General features: G+C 48.0%; 1 protein-coding gene across 1 annotated transcript in view; it reads right to left on the bottom strand.

Annotated features, from left to right (window-relative positions):
* Positions 1-17,646, bottom strand: part of LOC140417949 (uncharacterized) — a 226,069-nt gene that overhangs the window by 19,684 nt on the left and 188,739 nt on the right. The window lies entirely within an intron of this gene.

Below are 17,646 nucleotides of genomic sequence, written 5' to 3'. Positions count from 1 at the left end.
CCGCAGGGCGGATAACTGAATGAATCCCTTCTCACACACAGAGCAGGTGAATGGCCTCTCCCCAGTGTGAATGCGTCTATGAGCTTCCAGCTGTGATGGGGCTCTAAATCCCTTCCCACAGTCTCCACATTTCCATGGTTTCTCCATGTGTTGGGTCTCCTCGTGTCTCTCCAGGTCGGGCAGTCAGTTGAAGCCTCATCCACACACAGAACACGTGTACGATCTCTCCCTGCTGTGAATGATGTGATGTTTTTTCAGGCTGTGTAACTGGTTAAAGCTCTTTCCACAGTCAGTGTTCTGGATAACTCTCACTCGGGTGTGTCTGGATCGGTGCTTTTCCAGTCACACTGATGGTTAAAATCTTTTGAAGCCGACAGATTAGACAAACATTTCTCCTTCTAGATTCAAAGTCCGGTGATATTCAGTTCCAAGGAATTGAGACACAGTCAGATTGAGACGTAAAGTTTGAGATTTCTGTCTGTAATTCCTCTTGTTCTACTGTCCTGTAAAATCAATTTACAAAAGACATCACTGTCAGCACAGGATAGAAATTCAGAACAGACAATTGTAGTTTCTATCGAACATTCTTTCCTCTCTCATTCCCCAAAAGTTGTAAATCTCCATCCCACACACACCATTCTCCATTCTCACCCTGCTATATCTAATATTCACCCTCCCAATTCTCCTGAAGGTGCTGATTAAAGCTGATTGACAGATCCATGCTCACTGCTTCCTGTCCTGGACACAGAGACCATAACAAACAGGAGCTGCAGTCAGCCATTCAGCCCATCAAGCCTGCACGTCTATTTTGTGGGGTCATTGACCAACCTATGTCAGCGACATTCTCCGTGTTGTTGACCAGAGGCTGAGTGAGCTGACTCAATATCTGTGCGCTCATGAGGCCGAGCTGTAAAACACCAAGAAAAGGAACGACGAACCCAAGGAGAGAATTCTGAACGTTGAGCAAGATGCCTCCTCAGCGGAGGCAGGAATTAAATCCTTGGAGAACCGTCTGAGTGCCGTGGGGGAGGTTCTGGGGGACTTGGAGAACCGAGGGTCAGAGAAAGAACATCCGAGTTGTCGGCCTGCCAGAAGGTGTGGAGGGTGAGGCTCCCGTCAGGTCCTTCGAGGACCGGCTGCCACGTTTTCTCAAGCTAGATGTGAAGCCTGGGTGTTTCAAATTAGAAAGGGTATTGGATCCTGTCTTTGAGGCCGAGAGATAGTTTTCATCCCAGGCCTGTAATCATTCGCTTCCACAACTTGAAGATCACCAGAGGGTCCTGGAGACAGTTAAGGTGAGGTGGGACCTGGCTCCATGAGGGAGTGAGGATTTCCTTCTTTTGGCAGCCACACAAACGAAGCATCGAGGCTTCGATGAAGTTTGAAGGGAACTCAAGGCTGCGGGAGTGAATTCTGTCGCTTTATCCTGAGACCCTGTAAATTGTATCCGACAAGTCCGTCAAGTCTTTTGATAATCCGACTACTGCATCAGCCTTCATTAAATCCATGAAGGGTAAGGATTTGGAGGGATGGTTTGCAGCTCGGACTAACTAATCCAGACTCTTTCCTAATCACTGTTTTGTTGTCTGAATTTGTTATCTTTTATCCTGTTGAAGGGAGTTGTTATTCTGTGAGGGCCGATTGAATGTCTTCTTCTCCTCCCTCGAGTGTCCCAGGGACTCATATTATCTTATCTTAGTTATGGTAGATGTGCCGTGTGCTTATTATCCGTCGTCTTTCTTCTATTATCCGAACATTAATCATGGCAGAACCGAGTGGCGCCATTGCCAACGGGTGGGTGGTGGTGGATGCAGGTTTTCACGGGTGGGTCTAAAATGTGGGAAGGACATTCGATCCCCATTCCCTTGTTGGCCCTTCTTTTCTTCTCCTCAGTTTAGAGAAGGTATCCCGAGGGTAATAGTCTGGCAGTGGGGTTAATCCTCCGGGTCCTCAGTCATATTGAGGAATGTCCCCTTGAATCTGTTGTGGTCGTGATTCTTTTGTCTTTTTGTTATTATGGGAGGGTTTATGTGTTGTTGACTTATCCTACTCTGGTACAGACGAGGCTTTTATCCGGGAAAGGAGCAGATTGGGGAGATTTTGGTGCCTTTGGTGTAAAATGAGTTGGAGGAGGGGGTCATGGCGCATACCCGACTGTGGTGTGAAAATATGTTCCTGTTCTCTCTGTCGTCTAGCTAATGGCAGCAGTTAATCTGCAAATTTTCTCAGGGAATGTAAGGGGCATCCATCACCCTATCAGAAGGAAAAAAATCCTCTCCTTTCTTAAGGTGAAAGTCGACATAGCTTTATTGCAGGAATCTCATCAAGCTTAAACTCATTTGGTGCGGCAAGGTGGCACAGTGGTTAGCACAGCTGCCTCACAGCACCAGGGACACAAGTTAAATTCGGGCCTCGAGTGACTGCCTGGGTGGAGTTTGCACCTTCTCCTCATGTCTGCGTTGGTTTTCTCTGGCTTCTCCTACAGGGCAAAGATGTGCAAGTTGGGTGGATTGGCCCCTTAGTGTTCAAATAGGTTAGGTAGGGTTACTGGGGGACAGTGACACGGTGGAGTCATGGGCCTAGGTAGGGTCCTCTTTCAAAGGCAGATGCGGAATCGATGGGCTGAATGGCATCCTTCTGCACTGTAGGGATTCTATGATGAGGTACACTGTAAATTGAGGCTGGATCGGTTGGGAAGGATTTTCTTTGCCTCTTTGTCATCAAGTAGCATGGGTGTGGCAATCCTTATTAATAAAAATATCCCTTTTAAGGTTGAAACCTGTACCAAGGACAAAGGAGATGGATATGTGATCATTAGAGGTTTGGTGCATGGAGATGTTGTTTCAATAATGAATGTCTTTGGATGCCCGAACGACTCCCCGGAGTTCATTGCAAAGGCTTTTGTGGATTTTGCTGTTAGCTTCGACTAACTCTTTTGTGGTTGGTCACTTCAACGGCCACAAATATCCTCTGGTAGATAAGCTCCTGGTTACCAGGCACCCCCCCCCCCCCCAAAGCTACAAGCTAGGGCGTTGGTCTCGGCTTGTGAGGAGGTGGGTTATGTGGATATTTGGGGAACTTTGCACCCGAGGGGCGGAGATTTTACCTTCTTTCCAGTCCCACAGCAATGTCAGACTAGAATCGCCGACTTCTTCGTGCCGAGAACGACCTGGTGTCCACTTGCACCACAGGGAACATCATAAGTAAAGCCCATCCCCCCCCCCCCCCCGGTTTTCTGGAGGTTCTGCTCGAGGGCTCACCCCCAGGACGAGAAGGTGGAGGTTTGATGCCTCCCTGATCAGAGATACTTCATTCACTGCACATTTTCAGGAAGAGTTTGAGTTCTTCCGTTACCTCGGCCCCCTTCAGACGTGTAAAGCTCATGCCGGGGGCGGGGGTGATCATTTCTGTCACTGCTGATGTAAGTTGCAGAATGCTGGAGAACCAGCGGCGTCTGGCGGTTTGTTTGATGAAGGCCCAGGAGGAAGTTTCCGCCGGAGTGAAGCTCAGTCACACAAACCCCGCGCTCTGATTGGCTGGAGGACCAGAGTCCTTCCGGTCCCGCAACTCTTCCCATTGGTCAATGCCTCAGCAGGAAGGTCAGGAAGTGAGCTCCCCCGCACATGCGCAGCATCCACTCTCCTTTAGACATGCGCAGTCTCAGGCAGGGGGGAGAACACCGAGCGGCTCCCACGTCTGCGCACTGGAACCCAGTGACGACTCCGCGGAATAGAGTAATTCCTATTGGCTGATTCAGGGAGGGCTCCATTGTGATGTCACAGCGGAAGTGAAGGTAAAACCTCCTCCTGTCTCCAACATCTGTGAGTGAAACACTTTATTTTCTCCCCCTTTCCATTTCTTTTCTCATTCTCACCTTCAATTGAAAGGAAGTGAATCCAGGGAGGGTGCAGACTCTGGAAAGCTTGGCCCAGGTCTCTCTCTCTCTTAAAGACATTGTGTGGAGATGCCGGCGTTGGACTGGGGTGAGCACAGTCAGAAGCCTTGCAACACCAGGTTAAAGTCCAACAGGTTTGTTCTCACTAGCGCTCCGAAAGCTAGCGATATCGAAACAAACCTGTTGGACTTGAACCTGGAGTTGTAAGACTTCTTACTGTCTTAAAGACATTGACATCCTTTGCTCCCTTAGCTTGACACATTTATTTATTTGGCTAAAATAATGGTCTGTTTCCTGAAGTTCAGAATTAAAGGGCTGGTTTCCCCAGGAGATGATGATATTTAAGGGGTCAGTAAATTAATATCTGACAGAGATATGTCCAGTGTTGTTATTTGGTACATATTAGATATATTGTTTATGGTTCTATAATGAAGTATATTATTATTTCAATCGTGTAATATTGTGCTGTAGCTACGTTATATATTTACAGTCATCTCTTCCCTCAGAGGGTTGTGATTCTCTGGATTTCTCTTCCAAAGGGACCAGTGGAGTCTGGGGGTCACTGAATGCCGGTGGGGAGGGGTTGAGGGATAAGGCCCCGCATCTTGCTAACTTCCCCTTCGGATGGTCCCCCTTGGATTTAAATATTTGGGAATGTCAATGACACCCCCTTTCAGACAGCTATATGGGGCCAACTTTCCACAGCTGATGGTGACTATTAGGTGGGACCTTGCCCGGTGGTCGGATCTTTGGATTTCATGGCGAGGGAGGATCGTCTTCATTAAAATGAATGAGTTGCCCGTCAACTGCTAGGGGGGAGGTGGGGAGGGGAGGGAGTGAGGAGGGGAGGGGAGGGAGTGAGGTGGGGCGGTTGGTTCGGGAGTTGGGGGTTGGGTGGGTTTGGGGGTTTTGTGTTGGTTTTATTTTGTAATGTTATAAGAACATAAGAACTCGGAGCAGGAGTAGGCCATCTGGCCCCTCGAGCCTGCTCCACCATTCAATTAGATCATGGCTGATCTTTTGTGGACTCAGCTCCACTTTCCTGCCCGAACACCATAACCCTTAATCCCTTTATTCTTCAAAAAACTATCCATCTTTATCTTAAAAACATTTAATGAAGGAGCCTCTACTGCTTCACTGGGCAAGGAATTCCATAGATTCACAACCCTTTGGGTGAAGAAGTTCCTCCTAAACTCAGTCCTAAATCTACTTCCCCTTATTTTGAGGCTATGCCCCCTAGTTCTGCTTTCACCCGCCAGAGGAAACAACCTGCCTGCATCTATCCTATCTATTCCCTTCATAATCTTATATATGTCTATAAGATCCCCCCTCATCCTTCTAAATTCCAACGAGTACAGTCCCAGTCTACTCAGCCTCTCCTCGTAATCCAACCCCTTCAGCTCTGGGATTAACCTAGTGAATCTCCTCTGCACACCCTCCAGTGCCAGTACGTCCTTTCTCAAGTAAGGAGACCAAAACTGAACACAATACTACAGGTGTGGCCTCACTAACACCTTATACAATTGCAGCAGAACCTCCCTAGTCTTAAACTCCATCCCTCTAGCAATGAAGGACAAAATTCCATTTGCCTTCTTAATCACCTGTTGCACCTGTAAGCCAACTTTTTGCGACTCATGCACTAGCACACCCAGGTCTCTCTGCACAGCAGCATGTTTTAATATTTTATCATTTAAATAATAATCCCTTTTGCTGTTATTCCTACCAAAATGGATAACCTCACATTTGTCAACATTGTATTCCATCTGCCAGACCCTAGCCCATTCACTTAGCCTATCCAAATCCCTCTGCAGACTTCCAGTATCCTTTGCACTTTTTGCTTTACCACTTATCTTAGTGTCGTCTGCAAACTTAGACACATTGCCCTTGGTCCCCAACTCCAAATCATCCATGTAAATTGTGAAATTGTTATCTGCTGTAAACGTTAAAATGCTAAAATCTGAATAAAAATACTTTTTTTAAAAATCTATCCACTACTCCAATAATGGCTGGACTGAAACACTGGAGATCGACACAAACAGCAGCCCGTCATCTGCACACAGAGTGATCTTGTGCTGCCTCACCCCACCCCCCAGTCCTGATATCCGATGATCAGATCTAATATCCTCCGGCAAGGGCTCAATGGCCAATGCAAACAGCAAGGGAGACAGAGAGCAGCCCTGTCTAGTCCCGCTCTCAAGCTCAAAATTCAACACCCTTAAACCATTTGTGAGCACCGAATGATCAATGAAAGGTTTCCACCTCCGGGTGAGCCCCTCTGCCGTCCCCCACAAAGCGAACGTGACCTTCTCCAGCCGCAGGGATTCTGCCAGGTCGCTCACCCACATTCCCGCTTCCTGCCGCTCCGAATCCCGCCAGCACAACAAAATCCATCTCCGGGCTATCAGGGAGGCGGAGGCCAAAACATCGGCCTCTCTCCCCACCTGGACTCCCGTATCCTCCGACACACCGAATATCGCCACCTCCGGGGCCACCCCCACACCCATAACATCCGAGAACCCCTGCCAGAACCCCTTCAGCAACGCCCTGCCCCCTCCCATCCCGTCTCCAGGAACACCTTCACCCATGGGGTCTCCCCGCCCCATACACACACATACACACACAGACCTCCCTCAGCCCATGCACCCTCTCCCCTCTCCACCTTAGGGAACTCCAACCCATCCAGGAACCGTCTCGACCCCTCCTCCCTGGTCGGGGGCTCCATCTCGTACAGCCACCTATAGAAGGCCTCAAATGCCCCATTCATCCCCTCCAGATCCGTTACCACCTTGCCCCTCTCGTTCCTCACTGTACCAATCTCCCTCGCCGCTGCCTGCTTCCTCAGCTGATGGGCCAGCAGCCTGCTCGTCTTTTCCCCACTCATACACTGCCCCTCCGCAACTGCCCCGTGGACACCAACCCAAACTCCATCTGGAGCCTCTGCCTCTTCTTTAACAACCTCTCCTCCGGGGCCACCGAGTCCCTCTGATCCACCCTCAGAGTATCCCCTACCAGCCTCGCCCTCGTCCCTCACCAGCCTCTCCGAACAGGCGCCGGAATGTGGCGACTAGGGGCTTTTCAAAGGAACTTCATTTGAAACCTACTTGTGACAATAAGCGATTTTCATTTTTCATTTCATTTCACGCTCCACCCTCTCCCTATGCACATCGATCGAAATAAACTCCCCCTAACTACTGCCTTAAGTGCCTCCCACAGTGTGGTGGCTGTGACCTCCCGCGTGTCGTTCAACTGCACATAGCCCCGTGTGGCAGCCCTCACTTGCTCACACACTCCCTCATTCGCCAACAGCCCCACGTCTAACCTCCACTGCGGCCATTGCCCCCCCCCTTCCCCTGCACCTCCCGCAAATCCACCCAGTGCGGCGCGTGGCCGGAAACCACAATCTCCGAGTCGGCCACCCCGGCCCACAGCACCTTGTCCATAACAAACTGTCGATCCGGGAATACACCCGGTGCGTACGGGAGAAATACGAAAACTCCTTCGCCCTCGGCTTCCCAAACCTCTGTGGTTCCGCCCCCTGATGTACTTCATGACCCTCCTCCACCCGACTTAAAACTCGACCGATCCAAACTCGGATCCAGGATCGTATCGACATCACCCTCCATAATCATCCGGTGCATTGTCCAGGTCCGGGATCTTCCCTAACACCCGCCTCATAAAAGTCCACCTCGTCCCAATTCTGGACATAAATCAGGAATACCGGCATCCCTCCAACTTCCCACTGACCGTCACATACCGGATCGGCCACAATGCTCCCCCAGCCCAAAAAACAATCTCTTATTAACCAACAGCGCCACCCCCTCGTCTTCATGTCGAACCCCGAGTGGAACCCCTGCCCCACCATCCCCTTCCTCAGCCTCGTCTGATCCCCCAACTCCAGGATCGTCTCCTGCAAGAACACAACGTCCGCCTTCAGGCTCCTCCAATGCGCAAAAACATGTGACCGTTTAACCGGCCTATTCAGCATGGTGGCCCCCGGCCAAGGCCGCTGACTTCCCTCCGCCCTTACAGTCCACCCCTCCCCCATCCTCTCAGGCACAAACAAAGAGAAACAAAAGGCACGCTCACCATCACCGCTCCCCCATCGAAACCTGCGAGGTGGTCGAGGGTTATGGGGAAAAGGCAGGAAAATGGAGAGAAAGCTGAGATGAGGAGGGATTTCTTCACTCGAGGATGTGGTGAAACTTTGGAATTCTCTCCCCCAGAGACCGTGGAGCCTCAGTCATCAAGTATTTTCAAGACAGACACTGATAGGTTTCTCGATATTGAAGAGATCGAGGGAACTGGGGAATAGTTTGGGAAAATGGTGCTGAGGTAGGTCAGCCAATTATCTCATTGAATGGTCGAGTAGGCTCGATGGGCTGAATGGCCGACTGTAGCTCCTATTTGTTATGATCTCTGTGTCCTGGACAGGAAGCAGTGAGCATGGATCTGTCAATCAGCCTGAATCAGCATCTTCAGGAGAATTGGGAGGGTGAATATTAGATACAGCAGAGTGAGAATGGAGAGAGAGTGTGTGGGATGGAGATTTACAGCTTTTGGGGAACAAGAGAGGAAAGAATGTTCCAGAGAAATTAAAATAATCTGTTCTGAATTTCTATCCTGTACTGATTGTGATGTCTTTTGTAAACTCCTTTTACAGGATGTTAAAAGGACAGAATTTACAGACAGAAATCTCAAACATCACGTCTAGATCTGACAGACTCACTCGGTTCATCGGCCATTAAATCTGGAAGGAGAAATGTTTGCCCTGATGGCTTCAAAAGATTTTAACCATCAGTGTGACTGGAAAAGCACCAGGACACATCCACCCGAGTGAAAGTGTTCCAGAGCACTGACTGTGGAAAAAGCCTGAACTAGTTACACAGCCTGAAAAAACATCGCACCATTCACTGCGGGGAGAGACCGTACACGTGTTCTGTGTGTCGACGAGGCCTCAACAGATTGTCCAACCTGGAGAGACAGGAGGAGACCCAAAACATGGAGAAACGGTGGAAATGTGGGGACTGTGGGAAGGGATACAGATCCCCATCAGAGCTGGAAGTTCACCGACGCAGTCACACTGGGGAGAGGCTGTACACCTGCTCTCAGTGTGAGAAGGGATTCACTCAGGTATCCAGCCTGAAAAAACACCAGCGAGTTCACACCGGGGAGAGGCCATTCACCTGCTTTCAGTGTGGGAAGGGATTCAGTGAGTTATCCGACCTGAGGAGACACCAGCGAGTTCACACTGGGGTGAGGCTATTCACCTGCTCTCAGTGTGGAAAGGGATTCACTTGGTTAGAGAACCTGCAGTCACACCAACGAATTCACACTGGGGAGAAGCTATTTACATGCTCTCATTGTGGGAAAGGATTCACTCAGTCAAATTGCCTGCAGACACACCAGCGAATTCACACTGGGGAGAGGCCGTTCACCTGCTCTCAGTGTGGGAAGGGATTCTGTGTTTCCTCGTCCCTGCTGAGACATCAACGAGTTCACAATTGTTTACAGTGATGGATTCTGCTGTTATTGTTTCTGCTTCAATTACATCCAGGACTGCATTTCGTTCTCTTTTCTCTTTCTCTCTCAGGGAATCTGAGACAGGAAAAGTGATGCAACCGTGGCGAACAAGAAAAGTTAAAGATTCCATTAGATCAAAGGAAGAGGCTCATAAAGTGGCCAAAATAGTAGTGAGCCTGAGGATTGGGAACTTGTTTCAGAATTCAGCAAAGGAGGACCAAGAAACTGATAAAGAGAAAATAGAATATGAGAGCAAACTGGGGAAAAACATGAAAACCGACTGGAAAAGTTCCGATAGGAATGTGAACAGGAAAAGATTCGCAAAGACCAATGTGGGTCCATTCCAGGCAGAGACAGGAGAGTTTATAATGGGGAATAAGGAAATGGCAGAGAAACTAAACAATGTGTGACTGTTTTCACGGAGGAAGATACAGAAATTGTCCCCAAAACACTAGAGAACCAAGGGACCAGTGAGCACGAGGAACTGAAAGAGATTAGTCTTAGTGAAAAAGTAGTACTGGAGAAATTAGCGTGGTTGAAAGTTAATAAATCCCCAAAAGCTGCTGCTCTACATCCCAGAGTGTTGAAAGAGGTGGCTGTAGAGATAGTGGATACATTGGTGATCATCTTTCAAAATTCTATAGATTCTGGAATGGTTCCTGCAGATTGGAAGGTGGTAAATGTAACCCCAATATTTAAGGAGGGAGAGAAAACGGGGAACCACAGACCCATCAGCCTGACATCAGTAGTTGGGAAAATGCTACAATCTATTATAAATGATGTGATAACATACGAATTAGGAACAGGAGTAGGCCACTTGGCCCCTCGAGCCTGCTCCACCATTCAATAAGTTCACGGCTGATCTGATTCAAACCTCAACTCCACAGAGGCCCCTCAGAAAATAAATGTTGGGAGATGGTAATAATATTCTTTATTATAATAATCTTATTATTATTGTCACAAGTAGGCTTACAATAACACTGCAATGAAGTTACTGTGAAAATCCCCTTGTTGCCACACACCGGCGCCTGTTCAGTTACACTGGGAGAATTCAGAATGCCCAATTCACCTAACAGCACATCTTTCAGGACTTGTGGGAGGAAACCGGAGGAAACCCACGCAGACACAACGAGAATGTGCAGGCTACTCACAGACAATGACCCAAGCCCTGAATCAAAGTTGGTTCCTGGTGATGTGAGCAACGGTGCTAACCACTGTGCTACTGTGCCACTTGTAGATGCTACACACTGCTGCCACTGGGTATCAATGGTGGAGATGGTCCAGGGTGATCTCTGGTGTATGGGCCGGGGAGGGCAAGGTTTCGGCAATACACCAAGAGATGAAAGAAGAGGGGGAAGCGCTACCAGAAGAGTTGAAGGGTAAATGGGAGGAGGAGCTGGGGGAGGAGATCGAGGAAGGTTTGTGGGCTGATGCCCTGGGTAGGGTTAATTCCTCCTCCTCATGTGCCAGGCTCAGCCTGATACAATTTAAGATGGTTCACAGAGCGCACTTGACGGGGGTGAGGTTGAGTAGGTTCTTTGGGGTAGAGGACAGATGTGGAAGGTGTTCAGGGAGTCCGGCGAACCATGTCCATATGTTTTGGTCATGCCCGGCGCTGGAGGGGTTCTGGAGAGGAGTGGCGGGAGCAATATCTCAGGTGGTGAAAGTCCGGGTCAAGCCAAGCTGGGGGCTAGCAATATTTGGAGTAGTGGACGAGCCGGGAGTGCAGGAGGCGAAAGAGGCCGGCATTCTGGCCTTTGCGTCCCTAGTAGCCCGGCGAAGGATCTTGCTAATGTGGAAGGAGGCGAAGCCCCCTAGCGTGGAGGCCTGGATAAACGACATGGCTGGGTTCATAAAGCTGGAGAGGATTAAGTTTGCCTTGAGAGGGTCTGCGCAGGGGTTCTACAGGCGGTGGCAACCATTCCTAGACTATCTCGTGGAGTGTTAGAGGAAGGTCGGTCAGCAGCAGCAGCAACCTGGCCGGGGGGTGGGGGGGAATGGGGGATTACTTGGGGTGATGGATGAGCAGGAGATAACATGAAGGGTGGGGGAAACTGGCACGTGCGGGAGAGAGCCACTGTATAAAGCTATGTAAATATACCATTTTGCCATGTATATTTCTTGCTCAGTGCGATTTCGTGTTATTTTGTTACGGGGGGGTGGGGGGGGTTGTTTGTAAGGGGAAAAAATTGTGCTGGTAAAAAAGTTTAATAAATATATATATATATATATATATATATATTTTATATGGTGGAGATGGTGAATGGGGTGCTGATCATGTGCCTACTTTGTCTTGTATAAAACAAACTCTCCGATTTGAATAAGACTGTCTGATAATCAAGCACTTTAAAGAATTGATTAAAACCTAATAAATTTAAATAATCCAGTCCATTTGAAAAAAAGATTGTCTCTTCAAAGATATGTTGTTACAAATTACAGGAGATCTTTGTAGTTGCATTGAATACCTTGACTCCTTACACGGACACCTGGCTGACAAGAGGCATTAATTGGACAAGAGCTGAAATGTTTTTCTGGGAATGAAACTGTTTCTCTTTAACCCGGAATCGACTATGTGAGAGTTAAAGGCAATACCAGGCTAAATTACATTGAATATACAACATCGAAACAGCCCAACCAATCCATGCCAGTGTTTAGACTTCACCTGAGCCTCCTCTCATGCTTTCCCATCTGACTCGATCAGTGTATCCGTCTGTTCATTTCTCCCTCATGTGTTCATCCAGCTTCCCCATTAATATATCAATGTTATTCACCTCCACCAATCCCTGTGGTAGCGAGTTCCACATTCCCACCACTCTCTGGGGAAGAAATTTCTCTTGAATTCCTGATTAGATTATCTCACATTGATAGCCTCTAGTTTTGCTCTTACCCTTACAAGTGAAAACATTCTCCCTGTGTATCAAAATCTTTCATAATTTACAGCCCTCCATTAGCCCCAAAGCTTTGTATTGTGAAGAGAGCAGTGACCCGGCCTATTCATCGTCTCCTGATAGGTTTAACCTCTCACGCTAAAAATCTGAAGACATAAATGCTTTGTTGGCACTTGAGCTCAGCGCAGTGAGAGCAGGGATGGAGTTACAAGGAGCCTGAGCAAAGCAGATGCACTGAGAATGGGTGGGCTGGTCTGAACTGTGTGAATAAGCTGGTTAATCAGACTGTCCATGATCGGTGACTTTGTGGTCTGGGTAGTGGAGGAGCTCAAGTGTCAATCTTCAATAACCAGATTAATTTGCATTTATACAGCACATTTAATGTAATTAAATTTCCCAAGGTGATTCACAGGGACATTGCAAATCCGGGTTTCACAGATGATTTGTTAAAATTGTCCAAGCTCATGATCATGTGACAGAAAATACTGCTTCTCTCTGTCTCTGCCTCCACACACTCCCTCCCTGTTGATTGTAACACTAATTCATCCCACTATCCTCCTCCTGCTTTCCCCCCAATTCTCATCCCCTGAAGGTGCTGACTCTCGGGTTCAATTTCACTCTCACCTATTGCCCTCCCCAATATGTCACCCAGATGTCTGAAGTTAACAAACTGTTTTCTAAGGGGGACGTCAGATTCAAACCCAATCGAACCCAGTTACATGTACTTTGTGTCCGGAATGGGGTCCCTGCCCTCCACTCCCACTTTCATCCCAGTCCCAGGGGTTTGGAGATTGGGCTCCGGATGGGTACTGGCGACTGAGTCTCTCATAGTCCCCCATGTCCAAAGGAGAGGAGATGCTGCGCATGCGTAGTGACGGTTATTCCAATTGAGGTCAAAAGGGCATCAATGATCACGTGACATCCGTTGCTTATGTTTTCAGTTGGCCAGAAACCAATGGGAAGTGTTGGAGGACCGGAAGGACTCTGGTCCTCCAACCAATCAGAGTGCGGGCATTGTGTTAATGACGTTCCAGCTTCATTCAGACTGAAAAGTCCTGCTGTGCGCAACATCTGTGAGTAAAACACTTCCTTTCCCCCCCCCCCCCCCCCTTTCCATTTCTTTTCTCATTCTCACCTTCAATTGGTCACTTGCAGCAACTGAAGGGAAAGGCAGTGAATCCAGGGAGGGTGCAGACTCTGCAAAGCTTGGCCCAGGTCTCTCTCTCTCTCTCTTAAAGACATTGACATCCTTTGCTCCCTCAGCTCGACACATTTATTTGACTGGCTAAAAGGATTCATAGAATTTCCAGTGCAGAAGGAGGCCAATTGTCCCATTGAGTCTGCACCGACCCTTGGAAAGACCATCCCACTTTAGCCCACCCCATCCCCGAAACCCAGTAACCTCACCTAAACTTTTTGCACACTAAGGGCCAATCCACCTAACTTGCACATCTTTGCACTGTAGGAGGAAACCGGAACACCCGGAGGAAACCGGAACACCCGGAGGAAACCCACGCAGACACGGGGAGAACGTGCTGACTGCACAGACAGGAATCGAACCTGGTACCCTGGAGCTGTGAAGCAACTCGCCTCACCACTGTGCTACCTTGCTTCCCCTGATGGTCTCTTTCCTAGTGTTCACAATTAACGGGCTATTTCCCCAGGAGATGGCTGACATTTAAGGGGACAGTAAATTAATGTTGGATTGAAATATGTGTAGTGTTATATCGTACAGATTAGATATATTATTGGTTCTGTAATAAAGCACATTTATTATTATTTCTAGTTGTGTAATATAGTACTGTAGAGCTACGTTATATATTTCCGGCTTGGGTCACTGTCTGTGCGGAGTCTGCACATCCTCCCCGTGTGTGCGTGGGTTTCCTCCGGGTGCTCCGGTTTCCTCCCACAGTCCAAAGATGTGCAGGTTAGGTGGATTGGCCATGATAAATTGCCCTTAGTGTCCAAAATTGCCAGTAGTGTTGGGTGGGGTTACTGGGTTATGGGGATAGGGTAGAGGTGTGGACCTTGGATAGGGTGCTCTTTCCAAGAGCCGGTGCAGACTCGATGGGCTGAATGGCCTCCTTCTGCACTGTAAATTCTATGATTCTATGATAAGAGAAAATGCTGGAAAATCTCAGCCAGTCTGGCAGCATCTGTAAGGAGAGAAAAGAGCGAATATTTTCCAGTCCAGGTAACCCTTTGTCAAAGGTAAAAAGGACAGAAAGTGGGAGATATTTATACTGTCGGGCGAGGGAAAGACAGATGAGTCAGGACCACAGAAAAAATGGAAAAAGAGTGCTAAAGGGTAGCACAGTGGTTAGCACTGTGGTTTCCCAGCGCCAGGGTCCCAGGTTCAATTCCCGGCTTGGATCACTGTGCGGAGTCTGCACGTTCTCCCCATGTCTGTGTGGGTTTTCTCCGGGTGCTCCGGTTCCTTCCCAAAATTCCCAAAAGATGTGCTGTTAGGTAATTTGGACATTCTGAATTCTCCCTCTGTGTACCCGAACACATGCCGGAATGTGGCGACTAGGGGCTTTTCACAGTAACTTAATTGCAGTGTTAATGTAATTCTATTTGTGACAATAAAGATTATTAATAAAATAAAGATTGTAATGACAGCCCCAGAGAGAATAAAAGTGTGAAAGACCAAACAGCAGAGAAACTAAATTCAGAGGGTAAGCTGTGACAGATGCAGATGTGGGGGGAGGGGGGCATTGTTGGGAGAGAGGTAAAATGAGAAGAAGGGGTGAAGGGGGAAGCAAAGAGGACAAAAGGTAAAGAAATGGGGGATAAGATAGAGGGAAAGAGTGAGGGGCAAATATTTATATGAAGAAAGACAAGAAAGAAATAAAAGGTAATAGACAGTTCAAATGAAATGGAAAGAAAACAAATGGGTTGAGGTGGGGGTGAAGTTGTTGAATTTGATGTTGAGACCGAAAGGCTGTAGCGTTCCTAACCGGAAGATGATATGCTGTTCCTCCAGTTTGTGTTGAGCGTCACTGGAACATTGCAACAAGCCAAGGGCAGGCATGGGAGCAGGGTCTTGTGTTAAAATGGCGAACAGGGATAGCACGATGGCACAGTGGTTAATCACTGCTGTCTCACGGCACCGAGATCCCAGGTTCAATCCCAGCTCTGGGTCACTGTCCACGTGGAGTATGCACATTTTCTCCGTGTCTGCTTGGCGTTTGCCCCTACAACCCAAAGATGTGCAGTGTAGGAGGATTGGCACCGTAAAATTGTCCCTTAATTGGAAAAAATGAATTGGGTACTCCAAATTTATATAAATAAATAAAATGGCAAGCAACGGGAAGGTCAGGGTCCTGAATGTGCACAGACCCAAGGTGCTCAGCAAAGCGACCACCATTATCTAGAAGGACAAGAGCAGCAGATACCTGGGAACCCCACAACCTGGAGGTTCCCTTCCAAGTCACTCACCAGACTGACTTGGGAATATATCGCCGTTCCTTCACTGTCGCTGGGGCAACATCCTGGAACTTCCTCCCTAACAGCACAGTGGGTGTGCAAGGAGGCAACTCACCACCACTTTCTGAAGGGCAACTAGGGATGGGCAACAAATACTGGCCTAACCAGCGACGCCCAAATCCCATAAATTCATTTATTTTAAAAAAAAATTCAGAGTACCCAGTTCTTTTTTTCCCAAATAAGTGGCAATTCAGCATGGCCAATTCACCGACCCTGCACATCGTTTTACATTGTGGGGGTGAGACCCATGTAGACACGGGGAGAGTGTGCAGACTCCACACGGACAGTGACACGGGGCCGGGATTTTCAATGAATTTAAAGACAATGTAGTGAAGCTTTGGAATTCTCTACCCCAGAGGACTGTGGAGCCTCAGTCGAGAAGTATTTTCAAGACCGAGATTGACATGTTTCTCAATATTGAACATATTGAGGGATATGGGGGATAGTGTTGGAAAATGGTGCTGAGGTAGATTGGCCAATGATCCATTGAATGGTTGAGCAGGTTCGAATGGCCAAATGGCTGACTGCATCTCCTGTTTGTTATGATCTCTGTGTCCTGGACAGGAAGCAGTGAGCATGGGTCTGTCAATCAGCCTGAATCAGCACCTTCAGGAGAATTGGGAGGGTGAATATTAGGCACAGCAGAGTGAGAATGGAGGGAGAGTGTGTGGGATGGAGATTTACAGCTTTTGTGAATGAGAGTGGAAAGAATGTTCCAGAGAAACTACAATTGTCTGTTCTGAATTTCTACCCAGTACTGACAGTGATGTCTTTTGTAAACTCCTTTCACAGGATGTTAAAAGGATAGGATTTACAGACTGAAATCTCAAACATTACGTCTAGATCTGACAGTCACTCGATTCATTGGCCATTATCTAGAAGGAGTAATGTTTGCCCAACCTGTTGGTTCAAAAAAATTTAAACATCATTGTGACTGGAAAAGCACCGAGTCACACGCACTGACTGTGGAAAGAGCTTTAACCAGTCATATGGCCTGAAAAAAACATCACACCATTCACAGCGGGGCGAGACCGTACACGTGTTCTGTGTGTGGTCAAAGCTTCAACTGATAGTCCAACCTGGAGAGACTCGAGGAGACCCAAAATATGGAGAAACGGTGGAAATGTGGGGACTGTGGGAAGGGATACAGAGCCCCATCAGAGCTGGAGATTCATCGACGCATTCACACTGGGGAGAGGCCATTCATCTGCTCTCAGTGTGAGAAGGGATTCACTCAATTATCTCGCCTGAATTTACATCAGCGAATTCACACTGGGGAGAGGCCGTTCACCTGCTCTCAGTGTGGGAAGGGATTCACTCAATTAATCAACCTGCGGATACATCAGCGAGTTCACACTGGGGAGAGGCCGTTCACCTGCTCTCAGTGTGGGAAGGGATTCAGTCAGTTAATCAACCTGCAGACACACCAGAGAGTTCACACTGGGGAGAAGTCGTTCACTTGCTCTCAGTGTGAGAAGGGATTCACTGACTTATCCAACCTGCGGCGACACCAGTTTGTTCACACTGGGGAGAGGCCGTTCACCTGCTCTCAGTGTGGGAAGGGATTCTGTGTTTCCTCGTCCCTGCTGAGACACCAACAAGTTCACAATTGATTACAGTGATGGATTCTGCTGTTATTGTTTCTGCTTCAATTACATCCAGGACTGCATTTCGTTCTCTCTTCTCTTTCTCTCGGAATCTGAGACAGGAAAATTGATGCAACTGTGGTGAACAGGAAATATTCAAAATCCATTAAATCAAAGGAAGAGGCTCATAAAGTGGACAAAATAAGTGTAAGCTTAAGGATTGGGAACTTGTTTTAGAATTCAGCAAAGGAGGATCAATAAACTGATC

Source organism: Scyliorhinus torazame, chromosome 5 (genome assembly GCF_047496885.1).
Source record: "Scyliorhinus torazame isolate Kashiwa2021f chromosome 5, sScyTor2.1, whole genome shotgun sequence".
NCBI lineage: Eukaryota > Metazoa > Chordata > Chondrichthyes > Carcharhiniformes > Scyliorhinidae > Scyliorhinus > Scyliorhinus torazame.
This window is presented reverse-complemented; position numbering and strand designations above follow the sequence as displayed.